Source organism: Canis lupus, chromosome 3 (genome assembly GCF_048164855.1).
Source record: "Canis lupus baileyi chromosome 3, mCanLup2.hap1, whole genome shotgun sequence".
NCBI lineage: Eukaryota > Metazoa > Chordata > Mammalia > Carnivora > Canidae > Canis > Canis lupus.
In genome coordinates this window covers 43694281-43716640 of record NC_132840.1, presented here as the reverse complement: position 1 = coordinate 43716640, position 22360 = coordinate 43694281, and the positions used below count along the sequence as shown (strand labels likewise).

At 41.3% G+C, this 22360-nt stretch overlaps 1 protein-coding gene across 6 annotated transcripts in view; it reads left to right on the top strand.

The window, feature by feature from the left end:
- The window catches only part of JAK1 (Janus kinase 1), a 156105-nt gene that overhangs the window by 20144 nt on the left and 113601 nt on the right, over window positions 1–22360 (top strand). For 2 of the 6 annotated variants that reach the window (XM_072820626.1, XM_072820625.1), the window contains exon 4: window positions 4844–4915. The exons of 2 other annotated variants lie outside the window; for them this stretch is intronic. The gene's annotated coding sequence lies outside the window, so the exon portion shown is untranslated. Of the gene's footprint in view, window positions 1–4843; window positions 4916–11191; window positions 11292–11917; window positions 11992–22360 lie in introns of those variants that run through there. 2 more of the 6 variants (XM_072820622.1, XM_072820627.1) reach the window with 2 other exon arrangements.

The following is a 22360-nucleotide window of genomic DNA, read 5'->3' as shown; positions in this document are numbered from 1 at the left end:
TAAGGGCTGAGTATACTATTCTATACACATAGTTGTTCGGTTGATTGTTACTTATTGTGTGTTTCTTGCATCATATTCTCAGAAACTTCAAAATTTAGTAAGTACTTGGCATATACTGGTACTGAATAAAATATTGTTCAATTGAGTTAAATCATTGGGTGCCACAGACCTCTGAGAATCTATGAGTCCTAGATACCAATCTCCTGCCAGAATAATAGAAAATTAGAACTTGGGGAGAGATGAAATCTAGTTCTTGTTAAGCTTTATTTTCCTATTGCTTTTAAGTTTGTAATTTAGGCTTTCCACCCAAAACCCAAATATGATTTATTGGCCAATCACTTTTACATGGATACTATGAGGTTAAAAAATAAAGATGCACAGAATTTTGATGCTGACAGACATCATAAAAATCATGTGCTCTAACCCAGGAGAAGTACAAGCTCAGAGAGGTTAAACAGACTGCCTTATGTTTTCTTGGCCTGTCACAGAGCTCACTGAGCATTCAGGTCCCATGCTTTCTGGTACAGTGGCCTTTCCAGGCTCTAAGCTTGGCTGTCAGAATAGTGCTTTCATTATTAATGCAGTATACTAAGTCCCTGGTGTAGAATAAGCCTCATTATTAAAGCTAGTAAGTAAAAAAAAAAAAAAAAAAAAAACAAAAAAAACAAAAGGCTAGTAAGTCAGTCCAAAGCAATCTGATATTCCTGTAAAACTGAATAGATTTTGAAGTAAAGAATCCTAGAGTTCACTGCCTTCCAATGGGGCTATCCTCTCATTTATCCTATGTATATATATATCTCCCATAAATGAACACTTCTGTATGAATATTCATTATAATAGTTTTATTGATTCTGTTATAGTGCTGTTAATTACATGAACCACAAAAGCCTTCAGTTAGATTAAGCCATAATAAATAAGATTAGTAATACTCTGCTCTGTATATTGAGTGTTTTTATAATAAATGGATGTTCATCTTTTCAGAAATTACTACATTGATATCTTACATCAGATATCTGACTTTTTTAGTAAAAAAACTTGAGTGTCTTCTAACTATTGTTACTAACTATGATTATTCATCCTTATGATAACCCTATCAAGTGGACATTATGATTTTCCTCACTTACAGGTGAGGAAGAAATTAAAGCTCCTAGAAATTTGGTCTCTTGACCGAGATCTCCAGTAGGGGAGGCCAAGATTGAATGAGATAATATATATGTACTTAGCACAGTGATCGATGGATAGTGGGTTGAATAAATGCAATTGAAAGAGTCAGTGTGAAGTGAGAAGAAAGATGAAGCTGTTTTGAAGATGGTATGTAAGGTATATAATTCCTATGTATAAAACATGTATGACCCATGGGTGGCTCAGTCAGTTAAATGGCCCATGGGTGGCTCAGTCGGTTGAATGCCTGACTCTTGGTTTCAGCTCAGGTTGTGATCTCAGGGTTGTGAGATGAGCCCTGTCTAGCTCCACGCTGAGTCTGCTTGAGATTCTCTCCTTCCCTTCTACCCAACCCTCTCTACTCTGCAGGCTCTCTCGCTCTCTCTCTAAAATAAATAAATAAGTCTTTAAGAAAAAAAAACAAACATATAAGACTAAAATTTGATTCTGAGCTTCCTAACAATCAACAGGAGAAACACGATCAATTATATAAGTGATAAGTAACCTTGCCCAAAAAAGTATAACTATCTGGATCTCAGACCTAAGGGCCTTTTTTTTTCTTTTTTTCTTTTTCTTTGCTTTCTTCTTCTTTTTTATTTTTATTTTTTAATGTTTAAAAAAGATTTTATTTATTTATTCATGAGAGACACACAGAGAGAGAAGTAGAGATACAGGCAGAGGGAGAAGCAGGCTCCATGCAGGGAGTCTGATGTGGGACTCGATTCCTGGTCTCCAGGATCACGCCCTGGGCCAAAGGCAGGCGATAACTGCTGAGCCACCCAGGAATCCCTTTTTTCTTTTTCTAAAGACATATGTTTAACACCCTGGCAAGGATCTGAGAGGATGAGGCAAACTTAGCATAGAATACATGGGATGGCTATTTGAAGCCTGGAAGAAGTAATGGCCAAAGCTGAGTGAAGTGGAGATGCCCTGGCAGAAGGCAGAGGAGGGGTTAAGAAGTGGAGGGAAGGGGCATGCTAGAGTGGAAATACTATGTAAGGCCAGAAGCCCCAAGAGGATTATGTTTCATGAGAGGCTCAAAGGACATACAATTCACCAAGACCGTTTAGAATGCACTGCAGAGAAAGCTGTCCATATATCACCAAGGAGTCACTTCTGACAGTCTGGGCTTGAAGTAGGAGAGTGGACCTGAGGCTGGACTCCTTAATAGCCATGGACATGTTGGAGCTCCTCCTAAGGAACAGAGAGAGGCCAATTGGAAGTGCTGAACTACCAGAATCCATGAGGCCACAGTACTATAATAACCAGTAGAGACAAAGCAGCAGCCACAGGGGCTTGGTCAGCAGAGATACAGCGGAGGGTTAACAATTCATAGTATCCCAAAGGGCAAATATGTAGACAATGAAGGTACTACATAAAATCTAAAAAACAGAGGGCCTGTGATCACGTGGTCCCCGGTCACATACATTACATATGACACCACCATCTAGAGCAGTGGACCTCATAGAGTGCTGGGAGGCCTTGGAAAGGCACATCTGAAATGACAGATCAGAGGCAACTGAGAGACCAATTGTCTTCCCGTAAGATAGGCTTTACATCAGAGACCTTTGTATGACAGTGTGTCCACACCTAGGAACCAAGGAATTGGAGCAGGAGTGGTGCCATTTACCATCACTCCTAATGACTCACTGGGGAACTTTGTCCACATTCTAAATTATAGCTGTTGCCATGGCCCTTTGGATTCCTTGTCTCCAGAGACCAGCAGGGGTAAAAGGGTCATCATCATAGCAGGGAGAATCCATCCTCATCAGCAGGAGGAGTACCTTTTACAAACACAGCTAGGGAGGAACATGAGTGGAATCCAGGAGAACACAGGGGCCTCTCCTGGCACTCAGTTACCCCATTGGAACTGTGACAGGAAGCGTATAGCAATCCCGGCCTGAGAAGGGTGTGACTGCAAAGGGCTCAGACTCCTAGGGAATGAAGATTTGGGTCACTTCAACAGGTAAACCACCAGAACCTGCCAAAGTAATAGCTAAGCATGAGAGGAATTTAGAATGGACGGAAGAGAAAACAAAAAACCATAAAGAATGGACAGAAGGAGAGGATGTGAACCAGCTATGGCTCTGAGACCAATGGTGGTGACCTGGCCATAGTCTGCCTCATTAACCATCTTTTCTAAATTTCCCTGCAGAAAGACAGGTCCACAAACCTGTGGAAGTCCTGCTCCCTGAACCTGCTATAGAAGTGGACCTGAGCAGTGCAGTGGGTAGAATGCAGCCGCCATGAAAGTGCACGGCTCCAATCTCCTCCTTGAAGGGAGCATGGCTAATGGCAGTTCAGCTATTTCCCGTCTGCATGCATTACTAGGTTTGTGCAGGGACTGGACTTCCCATGCCAATGACTGAGCATGCAAGCATACGAAGGCAGGCCAGTTCCAGTGAGTGGTGGCCACTTTGGCTTGAAGACTTCTCAGTGGCTTACTGAGGTTTTCCTGGAAATGTGCTCTTTCTATTCCTTCCTCCCATTCCCCCTCTTTTCTTCCATAGATATTGGAGCTACAACATGGTCTGGAGGCTTCCCTCACCTTCACTTGCCTTCTCCCCCTCTATAGGCATTTCCCCAATAAATCTCTTGCTTATCTAATCCTGTATTACTTGTTTCTTGAAGGACCTAAACTTATGTATGCTCCCCAGTTAGTGACTGGTAATTAAGTGCAGTCCATGCACCATAATGTAGGTAAAACAGTGAGTTTGTATATGCCTTCTTAGTCAATCTTCATAATCATTTATTAGGATAAATGGGCTGGGTCCTGTTATTCCAATTTTACATATGAGGAAACTGAGGATTAATTTAGGAACTTGCCTGGGGTATACAGCTAGTAACTGGTAGAGCCGAGCTGAAATTCAAACTTAGGTCTGTATTACTCCAAAGTCACCTTTACTACTCAGCTATGGGACAGCTGGGTAAAGAGCAGAGTTGACATTTTAAGAGAGTTGAAGTCTGTAAGGAAGGAGTGAGCTGAGAAAGTTCTCCAAATTACATCAAGGTATATCCCAAGAAATAATTTTTTAAAAAGATTTTATTTATTTATTCATGAGAGACATACAGAGAGGCAGAGACATAGGCAGAGGGAGAAGCAGGCTCCCTGCAGGGAGCCTGATGTGGGACTCCATCCTAGGATTCTGGGATCACACTCTGAGTGGAAGGCAGACACTCAACCACTGAGCCACTCAACCATTGGGACACGCAGATGTCCCTCAAGCAATAATTTTAAGGTAGTACTGATACTGTCATCAAATGCATGATAGAAGGGCAGCCTGGGTGGCTCAGCAGTTTAGCGCTGCCTTTGGCCCAGGGATCGGGGTCCCATGTTGGGCTTCCTGCATGGAGCCTGCTTCTCCCTCTGCCTGTGTCTCTGCCTCTCCCTCTCATGAATAAATAAATAAAATCTTTTAAAAAATGCATTATAGAAGCATCAAAGCTCTGGACAGTATTACCTCAATAATTTTAGTCCAAAAAAGTTTTAAAGTGGGCATTCACAATCATACATATGTGATTCAATTGCTTTCATCTTTTTTCTTTCTCTGAATGATACTTTTAGCAAATATCTACTGAACTTTTACTATATGTCATGCATGATTCCTTCCAGGCAAAAAATAATGTACATTCCTTTTGCTTCCCCATTACACGTAATCAGACTCTTTTTTCTTACTTTCAGTCTGTCATCATCAGTATTATCGATGGCCTACTGCTTTCATGGTATTAGGCAATAGGAAAGGATCTCTCTCCTGTAAGTATAATTTCCTCATCTTAGAAGGTGACTAATTCTTTTTTTCTTTTTAATACATTTTATTGGAACAATTGATTATCCATGTACTAAAAATTCAGAGATTATACAAAAAAGTTTTAAATGTCAAGTGAATCATAGAACTTAAAGTGAGAACTAAAGATACAAATTTTCTAGAAGAAAATGGGTGAACATATCTATTATCCTGGATTAGGCAGAGATTTCCTAAATATGACACAAATAGCATACATCAAAAACTTTTAAAAATTGATAAGCAGGATAATCAAAATTAAGACTTGTTTGAAATGCACTCAATATATTAAAACAAAAAGGCACACTGTTCATATTACTATCTATTATACATACCAATAATGAAAGACATTTATTATTCATAAAATCATATATTAATATTAATAATATTATTATCATATCAATAATTATCATATATAATTCATTCTTAAAGTGATATAAGAAGATAAAAAACTGATTAAAAAAAGGAGGAACGACTAGACACTTCAAAAATAGAAGATACTCATTCACATGGCAAAGAAGCACATGAAAAATTCTCAGCACCATTCATTATTCATTGGGACAACACAAATGATTATTTCAAACCCACTGGATTTGATAGAATTACAAAGAGACTGGTAATACCAAGTGTGATAAAGATAAGGAGCCACTGAAGATTTATACAACGCCGGTGGGCATACAGAAAGAGACTGCTACTTTGGAAAGTCATTGATCTGTTTCTTATAAAGTTAGGTACACAATTATCAGATAACCTGAAAGTAAAGGAGACTAATTTATTATTATTTTTAGTTATTTATATACTCATGAGACACACACACACACACACACACACAGAGGCAGAGACACAGGCAGAGGGAGAAGCAGGCTCCACACAGAAAACCCAATGTGGGACTCGATCCTGGATCTCCAGGATCACCCCCTGGACTGAAGGGGGCACTAAACCGCTGAGCCACTCAGGCTGCCCTAATTTAATGGATTAGAGACCACATAGGTAACTGTCCCGTTACTGTCTAAATTTAGTTTAGAGGTAAAAGATTTAACATTTTCTTTTTCTTTTCTTTTCTTTTTTCTCTTTTCTTTCTTTCTTTCTTTCTTTCTTTCTTTCTTTCTTTCTTTCTTTCTTTCTTTCTTTCTTTCTTTCTTCCTTCCTTCCTTCCTTCCTTCCTTCCTTCCTTCCGAGGGTAGGATGAGGGAAAGGGATTGTTAAATAAAGAACATTTATTGAATACTATATTTTCAATATAAATGACAGTCTTGATTTTAAAAAATAGCACTTCAGACACTTTGGAGTATCCGCTGAAAATTCAGATGGTTTAAATATTGGATATTTAAAGCATTGAGTTGTATGAAACCTAGAATGATGTAGAATAAACATTTATGTCATCCTCCGTCATTCAGTCTGTTAAATCTTTTTTCCCCCCTAGCATATATCACTCTCTGTCATTATTCTAATTATTGACTCATTTGTTTATTTTCAGCTATCCTCTCCAGTTAGGAACCTTCTCTGTCTTGTTTCACTGCTATATTCACAGTGCAGAATAATGCCTGCACAAAATTTGGTACTCAACAAATATTCGTTATATTCATTTGTGTAACTTAAGGAGACAGGATGACTTCTTAAAGACTCACAGAGGAAATCACAATGCAAAAAAAAATAATAAAAAACCCACAACGGTAACATACTTGACTGTAAGAAAATGGAAAATTTTTCTGAGCATAATCTTTTTGAGCAAATAGTATGTTGGAAAAATACAGATCAGAAGGATGACAGAAAAATATTGCTATCTTTATTAAAGATATTGTTATTACAAACTGCTGGAAGATACTATGACCCCAGTAGGTAGCAGGAAAGAATGAAAACAGAATTCCCCCTATGTACTCCATGAACACCCATTGATAAATTAAAAGAAAAATGAAAAATAGAAACTAGTGAGAAAGCACATGGAAAATTATTAATCTCTCTAATAATCATAGAAATTCAAAATTAAAGCAAAAATACATTGAAAAAAATTTAAATGTAAATAATTTTATTTTTTAATTAATTTTTAAATTTTATTTTAAGTAGGCTCCACCCAATGTAGGGTTCAAACTCATAACTCCAAGATCAAGAGTTGCATGCTCTGCCAACTGAGCCAGCCAGGTGCCCTAAAGATGTAATCATTTTAAAAATGATAATGTTTGGGGCACCTGGGTAGCTCAGTTGGTTGTGTGTGCCTTTGACTCAGGTCATAATCGTGCAGTCCTGGGATTGAGCCCTGCTGAGCAGGGGAGACTGTTTCTCCCTTTCCCTCTGCCCCTGCTCATGCTCTCTCTCTTGCTCACTCTCTCAAATAAATAAAAAATTAAAAAATCTAAAAAAAATAATGTTCACTGTTGCAGAACCTGACATTTTGTACACTTTTCAGGGCAGTGTAAACTTTTGGAAACTTCCTGGAAAGTGACTTGCCAATATGAATCTGTGAACCAGAAATCTAAAAATATGCAGTCTATTTAACTCAATAATTCCATTTCTGTGAATCTCTCCTAAGATAATTGCCTAAATAGTATATATTTAATTATTGTTATTTGCATGAAGAAATTTGTTAGTTATAAAGACTTTTGTAGAACATGAAAGATGCTCATAAATTAAACAAATTTAAGGAACAATTTATAAAATTTCATGGACACCATGATTATACTTAAATTAAAAATATGCATAGTGAAAAAAATAACTGGAAGAAAATACATAATATGGTAAACATTTATATCAGGGTTACAAAATTACAGGGATTTTTTTTTCTTTTCTCTTGTTGCCAAGTTTTAACCATTAAATTTCATGATCTGTACAATGGTATTTTAGTTTAGTACAACTTGTTAAGGCAAACCTTATTGTTTGAGTCTATTTTCCCATCGTAATCTAATCTTTTCCAGAGAAATAGATTGGTCAGCAGTTTTTTAAAAAAATATTTATTTATTCATGAGAGACAGAGAGAGAGAGGCAGAGACACAGGCAGAGGGAGAAGCAGGCTCCATGCAGGGAGCCCGAAGCGGAACTCGATCCTGGGTCTCCAGGATCACACCCTGGGCGGTGCTAAACCACTGAGCCACCTGGGCTTCCCGCAAACACTTTTTTTTGATGAAGATTTCCATGGGAAACCCATGTGAATGATTGCTGGTTGGATGGGGTTGTTTTTTGAAAATTTCCTGATAAGAGGTTTCTACTTCATGGCATTTGGTTTAGTTCAATTTAGATGAATATTTGTAGCAGGATTGCAGGTTTCATGTTACATGTTACATATTAGAAGGAAATATATGTAGTCCTCCTTTCATACTGTTCTCTCTCGTATGTTCCTTATAGGATGACTATCCAAACTTTTTCTATTCTCAAAGATAAAATTGAATTCCTTATCCAATTTAGCTAGTGGTTGGTTGTTCTTAGTCAATTTGTCAACTAATTTGGAAAATTTCGGTCACGTGAGGCTCTTCCTTTTGCTTCAGCGCCCACATCTAAACCAGTTACCAGGCAGTTTCTTCTAAGGCTTTTGACACTTTCATGTTTATCTCTCCCTAGTCCACTGCTTTAAATATTGATGTTATCACTTGTAGCCTGCAGCTCTATAATGCTACAGATCCATCCTCCACCTTACCTTTACCTTAGCGATTCTCAAAAGGGATGATTTTTGTCCCTCAGAAGACATCTGGCAATGTCTGAGGACATTTTTGGTTGTCATAACTGGGCCAGGAGGTGGGGGTGGGGGGGACGGTTGGGGGGCGTGCATGAAAAGCAAGGGGGATTGCTACTGGCATCTAGTGGTTAAAGGATAGAGATGCTGCTAAGCATCTTGCAATACGCAGGAAGCATCCCATAACAAAGAATTTTCTGGCCCCAAATGGCAATAGTGCTGAGATTGAGAAACCCTGCCCTAGGGGGATTTTTGTAAAATACAAACCCACTTAAAGACCTTGAGAACACACACTATATCTTTCAGACAAGATGTGTGCATAACTCCCATCTTATTTGCCAGCCACACAACATATATGTATTACTGTCTGAATATGCCATGATCCCTGCCTGGGTTCCTGTGATTTATCTGTTCCTTTGTAGTTTCTTCTTTCCTTCCTAATTTCCTCAGGCTAGATTGGGTAATTATCCTCTAGGATCAGCTTTTATCAGAGCATGAATCACACTGATCTCTCACCTGTCTGTTTTTCTAGTCCAATGTGAGCATCAGAGGTCAGGAACTGGGTCTCTCCCCCAGAATCTTCAGCATTTAGTGTAATGCCTCATACAGGGAAATACACTCAACCAAGGCCCTTCTTTTTTTTTTTTTTTTTTTTTTTTTTTAACCAAGGCCCTTCTGATTCCATTTATATAGCAGTCAGATTCATTCTTGAGTAGGATGGGGTCACTGCTGCTGTCCCGACTTTATCTTTATTCTTTGCCTTCCCCAAAACGTGGCTCTTTCATGTTTCCATCTCCATTCATTCACGTCCAACCTGTTACTTTAAGACCCAGCTCAACAAAAGTGATTTACCAAGCCCACCACGTGGGCCACCCAGGCCTGCATGATCTTTGTTCGCCTTCAGCATAATCCCAATGAGGAAGATATTATCCCAATTAAAAAAATTATTTATTTATTCATGAGAGACACAGGGAGAGAGGCAGAGACCCAGGCAGAAGAAGCAGGCTCCCTGTAGGGAGCCCAATGCAGACTCATCCCAGGACCCTGGGATCAAGACCTGAGCTGCAGGCGGAGGCTCAACAACTGAGCTACCCAGGTGCCCAGTATTATTCCAATTTAACAGGTGAAGAATATGATGCCAATAGCTGAGTGGCAAGTGAAGTAGCCGGTGAACATAAACACTCCATAAGTGTTTATGGAGGCAACTGGGCCAGGACCTTCCCTGCTTGATTCTCCTGTTTTCTCTGTGAATTCTCCTATATCCTTCCAGAAGGCACACTGGAGATTTTTTAGTCTGCTCCTCAACTTTTATGAGTAAACTGTAAATTATTTCGGGTATCCCAAGTGACTAACGGTGGGAGCCAGACCTAAAATCCAGAACCCTAAAATCAAATGCTCTCCTCACTCACCAGGTTCCACATCAGCACTTTTTGCTCTGGAGGAGGTAAATTATCCCTCAAGTTATCAAGAAACCCTCCAGCTGGATTAGCCAAATCAGGGCATGTGAGGCAGCCTCCTTCCACGGTGAGCTACAGAAGCCTGACCACACCTAGGCAGATTTTCAGGGGGAGGACACTGGAGTGTTTCAAGCTCAAGAATGCAACAGATTTGAACTTTTAAAAGCTCACTGTGGAAAATTAATTGGAAGCTGGAGTGATGCAGAACCTGAACTGGAGAGGTGCTTGTCGTCCTTCAGGTAAAGAGATGTGCGGAACTTGGATCACGTGGTTGGAACGGAGAGGCAAAAGGACTGGAGATATCTCGGAAGTAAAATTGTCAAGATTTGGCTGGATCTGAATCTTGGCTGTAGTGTGACTTTAAGATTCATAAGCCTCAATTCGTTTTGTCATAGATAAAATAATGGCTACTTTGAGAGATTATTAAAAAAAAAAATGAAAAGCGCTGAATACATTAGGTATCCACAAGCGTTAAGTTTCTTTTTAAATTTAAAAGAGCTCTTTAAATACGGAATGCGTTGGATGTGAAGACATTTGCCTATGTCAGATAAGACTTCTTTGATCTTAAGTTCCGGGGAGTCCAGGGCCGCCCAGCTCCCCTGTTAGTCTCTCGGGACAAGGAGTTAGGACTGCGATGAGGGCATCCCGGCGCGGGAACCTGTGGCGGAGGGCTCGCCTCACTTAGCAGGGGTCGACCTGTAGCCCAAACCTGACGGCAGTTTTACTATCGGCCCGGGCCGACCTCTCGTTTCTAGAATGGTGTTTGCAGAAAACACGGTTAAAAAAAAAAAAAAGGGGGGGGGGAGTGAAGGAGCGAAGGCACCTGCGGACGGAGAGGGGGCAGCTCGGAGGCGCGGGGCGCCGCGCGGCTGCAGAGCTCCAGCCTCCACCGCGGCCGCCGCCGCCCCCTCTTTCCTGGACCGCCGCTCGTGACGTCACGCGAGGGCGGGGCCGGCCCCGGCCCGGGGGGCGGAGCCAGCGGCGGGGCGGGGAGGGGCGGGGCGGGAGCGTCGCGGAGCGCAGGCCGCGGCGGCGGCGGAGTAGCCAGCAGCCGCAGACAGCGCGGGCCCGCGCCCCAGCCCCGGTCGCCGGTCCCGCGCCCCCTCCTCAGCCGCGGGCGCGCGCAACGCCGGGGCCCCGCGGGGCTGGCTGCCGAGCGAGCGGGCGGGCGGCCGGAGCTGCGCGGCGACCCGGAGCGCCCGCTGCCCGGCCCGGGCGCACGCGGAAGTGGTGAGTGTCACGGAGGGGAGGCGGCCGCCGCCGGCCGAGCGAGGGGCGCGGAGTCCGGCGCCGGCGGGCGGGCGGGCGGGCGGCGCGGCCGCTGCTCCCCGGCGGGGCGAGCCGCGCACCCCCGGCGCTCGGCGAGCGCGGCGCTGGCCCGGGGGGCGGGGGCGTGTGGGCGCGGGCGGGGACGCGGGGGATTTCCAGCCGAGCGGAGCCGGCCGGCTGCTGGGAGGCTGGGGGGCGGGGGCCGCACGCCGGGAGGGCGGAGGGAAGGTCAGGGCTCGCCGCCCCCTCCCCCCGGAGCGCACATCAAGTTTTCATAAACAAGCCTGGAGCGCGCTGACATCCTGTTTATACCACCCTGAGATGCAGGCGCGGGCTTGAGGTCTGACGGGCCTCGCTCTTGCCCCGAGAACTTGACCGCCCGCTCTCGGGCTGAACTGCCGTGGTTGGACGGGGTGGGGGGGCGGGGAGGAGGTTTTCTCTCTGGCCTCCACACCGGGGCTGAGGGGCTTCGTCGTTTTCCTCCTTTGCGAGCTCAGCGAGGGAAAGTTTCTGGGATTTGGGGCTAACACGGGGGGGGGGGGCGCGTTTGCGGACTCAGGAAACGCCCCCCTCCCCTTTTAGGTTCTTTCGAGACCCCTGGCCCTAGACAGCCCGTGAGAAGGGCGAGAGATGCACCCGGGGCGAGAGGGCCAGGGAAGAGGTACGGTGAGAGCGAGAGCCCCCCCCCGCCCCGGGGGGGAAGTGCGAGCCCTGCTGTAATGGGCCTGAAAACGGGGCCGGTCTCTGGCCTTCCCTTCTGTCTTACTCTTCAGACCCCCTCTGAACGTGGTCGCCAAGCATCCAAGGGAGACATCTCTGTAGCAGGGCTGGTACCCCCCCCCCCCCCCGCCCCGGTCACATCCCAAGGTTCCAGGGATGCCGGCTCCTCCTTGGATGTCTGTTTACCAAGGGACTTCTTTAGGGAGACCAGATTGGCAGGTGTTCGCCTTTTATTATTATTATTTTTATTTATTTAGGTGTTCGCCTTTTAAAAACGATTGTATGTTCTCTGTGAATTCCTGTGTGCCCGTTCGGAAGAGGACCCTGCCACTTCTTTTCATACGTGGCTGTGAGCTGTCTTCTGCCCCCGGTTGAATACATGCTATTAACTTTTTTTTTTTTTTTTTTTTTTTTTAACACGAGTCCTAGGGTTTTTCTCTCAGTGGCAGGAGTTCACAGTGGTGTTAAGATTGTCATTGCTTCTTTCAGGTAGGAACGCGTTGAGAACCTCGTATAGTTAAGCGATGAGTAGAATGCAGGAACAATTCCATATGATCATGGAGTTCTTTGTTGGCAGATTTTTAAGAAAAGGATTCAAACGTATGGGCGTTTACACAGTGCAAAATCCTTTTTTAAGACGAGCATTTTATATTGATTAAATATCTGTTCAGCTCCCTTTCCAAAACCCCATTTTGTGCTGTTTCTCGCTTTTGCTTTTGGTGACTCTGATGTTTCCTACGACCAGGGAATCATTCTTGCTGAAGGATCAATGTGTTCTTTTGTACTTTGTGGTGAAGGTTAATGGAGACGATGAGGATACCAGACACTTGGGGAACAATATGCTGTGTATTATGGAGAAATTGTGTCCTATGTATATATAGGTCCAGTTTAAAGGCGTAAATAATCATACCTAACGATTGTGGACATGATGAATAGGAGCAATCACATCCTCTTCTTCTTCTGTTTTACATCCTCTTCTTAATTCTACATATCATATTTACTAAGCACTTTCACTGTATCTTAATTTTCCTAAATAGCTGCAAAGATTTATTTTTAAATCTGAGAATTGTGACACTCCACATTGATTTTCCATTCCACAGTATGCTAATTATAACCATTGGGAAGTGATGATAGAGGGAGGATAAATAAATTATACATATATAGATAAAATAATTCAAACATTTTACAAAAGATAACTACATTTCAATTTGCTATAATTTAAGCAGTCTTACTATCAGTTTGGTTAATGCTATATTTGTGATTATCTTTCTGGTCATTTGGTATCCACCCTTTACAGATTAAGGTAATAAGGTGAATTAGGTTGCAAAATTTTTTTTTAACTCAGGCATTTGTTAAAGAGATAGTAAAAATAAGGAGTTTTGAGAGTGGAGGTGCTTTTGCAAGAACGGACACTCGGATTAAATGGCATGAAGAAACTTAAATTGAGTGCTTTTAAGTCAGATTGTTAGGTCTGTCAGTTTACATTCTGAGTTCACAAACACTAGCGGTTTCAAGTGCAGACCACAAATTGTAGTACTGTTTTAAAGTTATCAATCAGCTTCTTCTGAATAGCTAGCTTTAGGTCATATATATATTTGGACAGAAACCCAGCTGAAGCAAGTACTGAGGACATGTGTAGATTTATATTCACTTCTATAGAAGAAATGCTAATGTATAACTGAGTTAATAGGTTTATTAGCAGAGATCAAGGTCTGTGTTTTCTAACTCCTTTAAGTGTTTCTCTCCCTAAACACACACATATTGTATATATTTTTATTATGTATTTCCTAATTTGTTCTAATGAGATAATATACTTTTAGAAAATTTATCATCTGAGATGTGAACATTTGTACAAGGAAATTTTTCTTGTTCATTTCCACATTAGGAAAAATTGAGGAATTGGTTAATTAACTCAGTGACAAAGTATATATATAAAATATCATAAAAATGATATTTTCTAAGATTTTATTTATTTATTCACAAGAGAGACAGAAGCAGAGACACAGGCAGAGGGAGAAGCAGGCTCCATGCAAGGAGCCCGACGGTGGGACTCCATCCCGGGACTCCAGGATCAGGCTCTGGGCCAAAGGCAGACGCTCAACTGCTGAGCCACCCAGGCGTCCCGAAAACATGATATTTTAAATAAATAAACTGTTAGATATACCAGTAGTTGAGGAGCAAAGAGGTCAAGGTTATTGAGTGAAAAGATTGGATGGTTTGGTATTATTGAGTTCTTTGTTACTATTTTTTGGGGGTAAAAGACTTATGTAGTTTTCTTATTAGAACATAAACTTTTCAGCTCTACAGTTTCTTTAAACATAAGAATTATTTTCTCAGTATAACAAGAGGGAAAACTCACAGTAGAAAAATCAGAAAATCGAGGAAAGTAGAAAAGTCATCCATGGTCTACTCCCTTTCCTGTTTAAAGACAATCAAGTTCTTACCTATTTCTTTTCTATGAGTCCTTAAAATTGGAAGAAGAGATAATGATGGGAAAAGGGGGAGCAGCTGGTGACCAGAGAAGGTATTATTTGTTTCTATGCCTTTCATTTTCTCTTTTTTGATAATTACCATGTACAGGTATATCATAGGAGAAATATCATTAGAGAAATTGGTTCATTGTTTTTATACTTTGTGGGCTAACCTCCAAGCCATGTTCTCATTCGGCATGTTGTTTCCTCTCTACCTCTTGCTCTCCCCTGTTCTCAGCTAGGTGTGCCACTATTGCTTCCTGTCTCAAAAACCCTATGGTAACATGCGCTTTTAAACAGCTGCCATGTTGAAATGAGCGGGTTTCAGGGGCAGGAAACTACTTCCTATGAGAATTCTTCCCTCTGAAGTGCACCAGTTTTTTTTGGCCGTTTGAGGCAACAAGAAAGCATAAAACTTAAGTTCATTTCCATGATATGTTTACTTCTAAGGTTTTATGATCTGTGATTCTTAGCAGCTGGCACTGGGCACACATTTTTCCTTGGTGCTCTGTGAATAAATTGCCCAGTCCTGAGGCAAGACCTGCTTTAGAAGAAAAAAATGAAAATTTCTTTAAGTCTACTCTAGCCAAAAGACAGAGCTGATCTTTGTTGGGATATTTTTAATCTGTGGTAACTGAGTTTACTTAGCAGTAATATTCACTCAACACTTTGTTCATTCCTTTATTCGTTCAGTTAAATACTTGTTGAGTCCCTGCTATGAATCTCAGGGAGTGAATAAGCAGAACAAAACATGCAAAAATCCTTGTCCTTATAGAATTTACAGTCAGGTGGAAGAACTTTGGAACTGTTCATTCAGGGTTTCTCAGTTGTAGATTTTACACATGCAGAAGAGTCAGTCCTACTTTGTGAATGTAGATTGTTTCCTAGGAACCTTCATGGCACTCCTTTAAAGTCTGAGGACTGAGAAGTCCCCCATTTTTTAATGTTAACAGATTAATTACCTGTAGAAACAAACATCTCTTCAGTACCTACCAATTTCTGGCAGATGGATAAGATAATTTATATGGAAATAAGCCTGCTGTATGTAAACTGTAACACCGTGTGGGTGATGCTATAGTAGAGGTTGGAACTAAGATTGCTGGGACCCGAGGGAAGCTAAACCTTGTTGGAAGCCCTGCCCGCTGCTGTTTTTGAAGAGGTTTCACTAAAATTGGGCCTTGAGTGAGTAGGAGTTCTCTTGTCTAGGGGTGGGAAGGGAACTGAAGCAGAGAGAGCATAAAAACAGAGGCACAAAGGTGGGCAGGTACATAGTGTGGGTGACAAATTAGGGGGCAGCCACTCTGACTAGAGTAGAAAACTGGGAGGCAGCAGCAGGAGGTGAAGCTGGACATGCAGGATGGGGCCAGATTGTGAAGACCGAGACTCTGTCCACAAGTCTGAGCAGTGTGAGGTCAGGGGCTGTGGCCTGTGTTGAATGAATGGGGAACCATTCATAGTTCTTGAGTTCAAGCACTAACATCATTAGCAAGTGGAACAACTGTGGAACACTGAAAGGGTCAGCTTTAGTTGACCGTTATCTTTTCCTCTCCCCCCATCACAGAAAATATCTTACTTACTCACCACCTATCAACTATCCAGAAGATTGCTAGGAAGCAGGAAATGTTTAGAGCCACTGTAGATGTCATGGAATCCCTATGTGCTTTCCTTATAGTGGAGGAAAACGTATTTTGATTTGCTTGTAATTTATAAAGCATTTGTTTTAGCATTATTAGCAGTCAATCTAACTGGTTTTCAAGTCAAGAGCAGGTTAACTACAACAAACATAAACGATATTTGTTGTTAAGAGGATGAATACAAAGAAGGCATATTCTCTGAGACAAGCAGTGTTAATTTTTATTTTGGAAGTGAGTGAGAAGCAGAATGAAAAGCAGAACCATAACTTAAAAAAGTGAAATAGTCTGGGTGGTGCCATTTAGTGGAGGGGCAAATGCCGTTGTAAATATCCTAGCGAGTTGGAGTTGTCCCTGTCACAACACAATATGGTAATTGGCGTTGCTAATGATGACCAAGCCATTAAGAAGAGCTTGAGTTGTGGAGCCTAATGGAAAGGGCGAGATAGATAGGTCTGGTCTCTAGCAGAAAAGGGCAGCTTTAGGGTTGGGCTGTTGGGAGGTGTACAAGTGGTGGATAGGGGTGGAGTAAGAAGCTACTGTCAGGATTGCAACAGGACAAGCTCAATAAGAGGTTTTCTGCAGAATGAGAAGCCAGTGATGAATCTTTGCTCACAGGAGTTTGCTTTAACTCTTCTGGGAAAGGGTTACTTAGGAGTGAGAGGAGACTGCCTCTGCAGGCTAGGAGGAGGAGCTGTGGCTCTCTGTGAAAAAAGGCCAGACTAACTTGAACCCAGCTGGGAAAGACTAAATCAGGTTAACTTGTTTACACCTTGAGGTAGGAAACCTATGTTTTAGCCTTGTTTTTCATAATCTGTATTTTTGGAGACACAGGAGGCAGGCTACTTGTTTTGATCCTAGCTGGGATAATGTGGGCAACTTCAGTGTGTTTCCTTATCAATAAAATTAAAGATGGTACTGACCTATAAGACTGTTTTGAGGATTGAATGACTATGCCTGGGGATTTTGGAATGGTGCCAGGCACATGGTATAAGCTAAAAATTTGTTGGCTTGATTATTTTATTTTTTATTGGTGAATGTACTTTGGGTTAAAAACAAAGAGCTCAAATTGTATTCAGAATGCTTTAAGATGGTAGGAAAGTGTGATCCACTAAATATAAAACAGTAACTGATACATTCTGTATCAGAAAGGCTACAATTAAAAATGGTTGAATCAAAAAAGTTTAGGCACTTAAAGTATTCTCAAATCTAGAGGAGTTTATTATGTAGACAGCACCAAAGGTGATAATACATTAGGTTCTGCTGTATTTTTAGGGAAAAATGAGACACAAAGATGCCTTTAATTTAACTTTAAAGATCATGCAAGGTATATAATTTGGTAGGAATGTATTAGACTTTCTGGGAAAGTCCGTATAAAGGTTCTGTGTTGCTTTCACTAATTCAGTTTACTTAGGAAGTGGCAGAAACAAGGCATACCCGTTTGTAAAATGGTGTCCTCAGAGTTGTGTGGAAGTTAAAAATCTTCTAAGTCAGATGATGTGTTAGGGAGTTTTGTTATTTAAGCAATTATAAGAGTTTAAAGGAACTCTGAAATATGTGTTCAGTTTCTCCTGAATGCTGTTTTATCAGTTTCTATTTCCATATGTGTGCTTTCCAAAAGCAAATTTCGCTCAAAATATAAATTGTACAGAAAGTTGGCCCTTCCTCCTGTTCATATTTTAAATATGCCTTTAGTTCCTTCTCAGTGATGTTTATGATGCATTTATAGTCTCAAGAACAACAGTTGTCAGGTGGTTGGAAAGGTGCTCTTTTTATCCCATGTTCTTTGATAGCAAAGAAGTTAGCTGCATTTTTTCCTTTTCTTTCCATTTGAGAAGGATAAAACTGTAAAACTCCCTAATTTGTGTTTGTGGAAGGGAAGTCCAGTTCAAATGATGAGTAAGCTGACCTGTAGGTATTTAAAATAAAATTTTAGGTTTATCATATTCAAGTACGTTGGGTAACTCAGCTATCTTTGAATGTATGTATCAGGTGGAAATAGGTAAGAACAATTTGTAATTAATGCAACTCTTGTTTTTAATAGTGATTTAAAGGGCTTACAGCTATTAGAACTGACAACAGTTCATTCAATTAAGCGCAATTATATCTGCAGACTTATTTACACAGTTAATTTGCTCAAGCTGTAGCAAGGCTGTAATTCACAGCAATTTTTTTCAATTAGTAGAGTTTAAAATCTTTTATTTATGGTAAGAGAAAAGACAAAGTTAAAAAAATCAAGAAGAAAACAAACTGCCAAATGTATATTTTCCCAGTGAAAAATCTTGTTATTTAACAAGATCATATGCAGGGAGGCACACAGATGTGATTTGTATAATTAAATAATAAACAGATGCAATGAATCTTTTATTGTATACCTGCAGACCCATTTTAGAGCGGATTCACAAAACAGAATTAAAAAAGTTAGATGCGCAATGTCTAAATTTAATATTCTGGCTGGTTTTTTTTGTTTGTTTTTGTTGTGTTCAGTTAAAGCCATTCTGTAAAAATAGGCAGATCTGCTAATAACCATATATTAGTTTTCTAATTGGAAAAACTCATTTGATACATGATGTTATCTTTGAAGAATCCCATCTTTTCACTTGTTTAGAATGACAATTTGCCCAGGTTGGTTAGAAGGAGGAGGGGGAGGATAGAGAAAGCCAACTGGCTGGAATGTAAATTGTAAGCCCACTTGATGTGCATTTAGGCTATGGGAGATACACAAACTGGCTGAGATAAAAATGCTTTCATGTTTTCATGCTTATTCCTTTATTTAACAATTATCTGTAAATCATGTATTATATGAGGACAAGACCTGATCCTTGCTAGTGGGAAAAACAACAATTCAGCAATTTTACGACTATTTGTTATGATTATGGTAACTACCAGGAGAGATGTCTTAGTTTGCTCTGGAGGTTGAAGGCAGTATGAAGAGGGAGTCTCTGTGGTACATCTTTTTTTTTTTTTTTAATATTAAAATCTGAAGCGCGAAAGAGTTAGCTAAGCTAAGAGGAAGCAGTTTTTCTGGCCAAAGGAAACAGCATGTGCAAAGGACCTGGGGTGGAACCAACATTGCAGCTGGAGCAGAGAGGACAAAGATACAGGCTAGTGAGGCAGGCAGGAACCTGATCAAGCAGGGCCTTACCTTGGACCTTATAGGAGGGGAAATTGAAGGCTTTAAAACAGGGCAGTAACATGATGGGACTTGAATAATTGTATGAAAAAGAGAAAGAAGGATCCCACCACCCTGCCCTTGCTACTGCCCTGGGAGCACCTCTCCTTTCTCTGCCTGCTCTCTGCTTAATGCCTTCCTCCCATTCACTCATTCTTTAATTCTTTGCAATCTGACTACCACTCCATGCTCTTGGTTGGGCCTTCTTCTTTGAGGTCACTGGTGAGCTTCTTGCTATCACACTTGGTAACTTTTTTCTACTCTTTATATCTAAAACATTTGGTGCGGGATCCCTGGGTGGCGCAGCGGTTTGGCGCCTGCCTTTGGCCCAGAGCGCGATCCTGGAGACCCGGGATCGAATCCCACGTCGGGCTCCCGGTGCATGGAGCCTGCTTCTCCCTCTGCCTATGTCTCTGCCTCTCTCTCTCTCTCTCTCTCTGTGTGACTATCATAAATAAATAAAAATAAAAAAAAATAAAACATTTGATACTATTAGAAACTCTTTTCCTGAAAGATGTTCCACAGCCCCACTGCTGTCTGGCTTCTGAAACATGGTACCTTTCTGTGACTTTGCTCTCTTCTCCTCTCTCCTTTTTCCCCAAGCTGCTGCAAATGGCAAGTCTCATTTGTTCCTAAAACTTGTTTTCACCTGAGCTCCAGTTATCGAGCCATGTTAGGCATGATTCAAAGCATTGGGGATGCTCTAGGAAACAAGAGGCTCCTTAAAGAGTCAGCATTCTAAGATGTGAAACCTGTCATTAAATAAGATAATTTTGGGCAGTGATAACTGCAATAAAGAAAATAAGGTAATGAGAAGAGAGAATGCTGAAATGGTTGGGAGAGGGACTTCCTCCTGGGCAGTGACATTGGAGTCAGGCCTGAATAATGAATCGGAGCCAGATCATGTGGTGATTTGGAGGAAGAGTGTACCAGGCAGGGGGAGTAGCAGATGCCCGGGCCCCAAGGGGGGATGGTCTTTCCATTTCATGCTGGGCTCCCTTACCTGGATTTCTTATTGACACCCCCCCCCCCCTTAACTGTTTCAGAATTGGTATCTCTCTTTCTAATCCCACCAAACCCGTGGAGAATTTCTCTGTTCCTCTTAATGCCATCTCTGTTCACCACCCTCAAAACCTCTTAGACCAGCAGTCATAAAACTTTTTCCACGAAGGAAAAGACAGTAAATATTTTCAGCTTTGAGGGCCAGGCTGCCTCTGTCACAACTACATGATCCTCCTGTAGAATTAAAGCAAATGTAGACAATATAGGAACCAGAGTGGCTGTGTTCCAATAAAATTTTATTTATGGACCCTGAAATTTGAATTTTCACTCATCACAAAATATTATTTTTTCCCCAACCACTTAAAAACATAAAAATTTGTACAGCTTCTTAGCTGTACAAAACAGGTGGCAGGCCAGATTTGGTACATGGGCCAAAGTTGCCGACCCCTGTCTTAGACTTCTCTTGACTTCTCCCCTTTTCTTCCTCTCCAGCTCACAGACAGCAGTTGGCCCAGTGCTCGTAGTGCTCCCTGCCAGTATTTGCACCTCTGCTTGTTCACTATCTCTCTGTCTCTGAGCTCTCTTTCTTCTACCTGGGTGACCCGGCAGTTTCTCATGTAGTCTCTCTGCCTCCAGCCCTCCATACAGACAATGAACGGTCTTGCAGCTGGATTCAGGTCATAGAATTGCCTGGCCATAAGCCTTCGTCAGTCCCTGTTGCATACAGAAAATAGTCGAAATGCCACCTTAGTGTGGCTTTCAAGGCTCCTTGTGATAAGATCTCAACTTTTCAGCTTCTCCCATTTTTCCGCTTCTGCACTCTGTCAAAATAGGTTATTTACTGTTTTGTACTCAGGCCTTAAACATTTTTTCTGTTTTTCTGCATTGTTTTTTTAATGCACTTTGCCCATGTCTTGTGCTCTCCATCTGCCAAAATCCTGTACCTTTCAAGTCACTTTCTTTTTTTTTTTATTTTTTTAATTTTTTAATTTTATTTTTATTTTTATTTTTTTCAAGTCACTTTCAAATGTCCCTGATCCCTCCCCTCCTCTCTCCAATAAGAGGTGTGTATACATGTAGCGCTTCGGCGGTGGTAAGCAGTCCTCTTTTATAGGGCATTGTGTTCCACCTTATGCCTCAGTTCTTTTGTAAGCTGGCTTCCCCTATGCAATCTCAAGGTCCTTGAGCCCAGGAACAGTCTCATTCACTGTAATACCGCCATTGGTCCATTGAATAAATGCTAAGTCCTGTATAGATATATACAATTTGTAGACAGTCTAACTGGTAATGTTTTGCCGATGGGAATTGGGCCAAATTAAATCCTTGCGTCTTCTATAAAGAGACACAGTTTTGTGAAAGATTAGGTATTTTGGAAGACTTTGGTTGTATTCTTGATCCTGTCAATAGCTTAGATAAATAAGTTCAGGCAAATTACTGATGTTCCTCTTCAAGAATTGAGATGTTTCTTTTTATAGGAAAGAGAAATGAGTGCTCTTTAATTTATAACATTTCCTTGCCAGACAGTTCAGGGCCGTTATTTGCTTGTTTTAGATTGCTGTCCACTTTTCTTACAGTAGTCTTCCTGCCTCAGTCTCCCACCAGATCGTTTGTCACATGTATTATGTTCTTGTTTTAATGAATGGTTCTTCTGTTGTATGTGTCTTTTATATAGGTTTTAGCTCAACTTTTTTGGTGATAGAAATATAAATAATAAACACTAGCCTCTTAGTTACCTATCCTGAGGTGACACCAACATGGTAGGAGAGATAAATATCTCAGAAGAAACAAGTAAGAAGGCTCTGGGGCAATATGGGAAACATGACATGGGTTTGGTGGAAAATGAGAAAGGTGCTTTGTAAGTATCTTGTAATCTTTTGGTTAACTTGTGCTTAGGGCAGGTCATGTCTCCCAGGTTTGTGGTGTGTAGCACATTTTTGCGAATAGGAAGGGAAGGAAGCAAGAGGATGAGACTCAAGATTAATAAACTTCTATGTGCCAGTTGTTGTACATGCATTGCATTTGATATTTAATCTT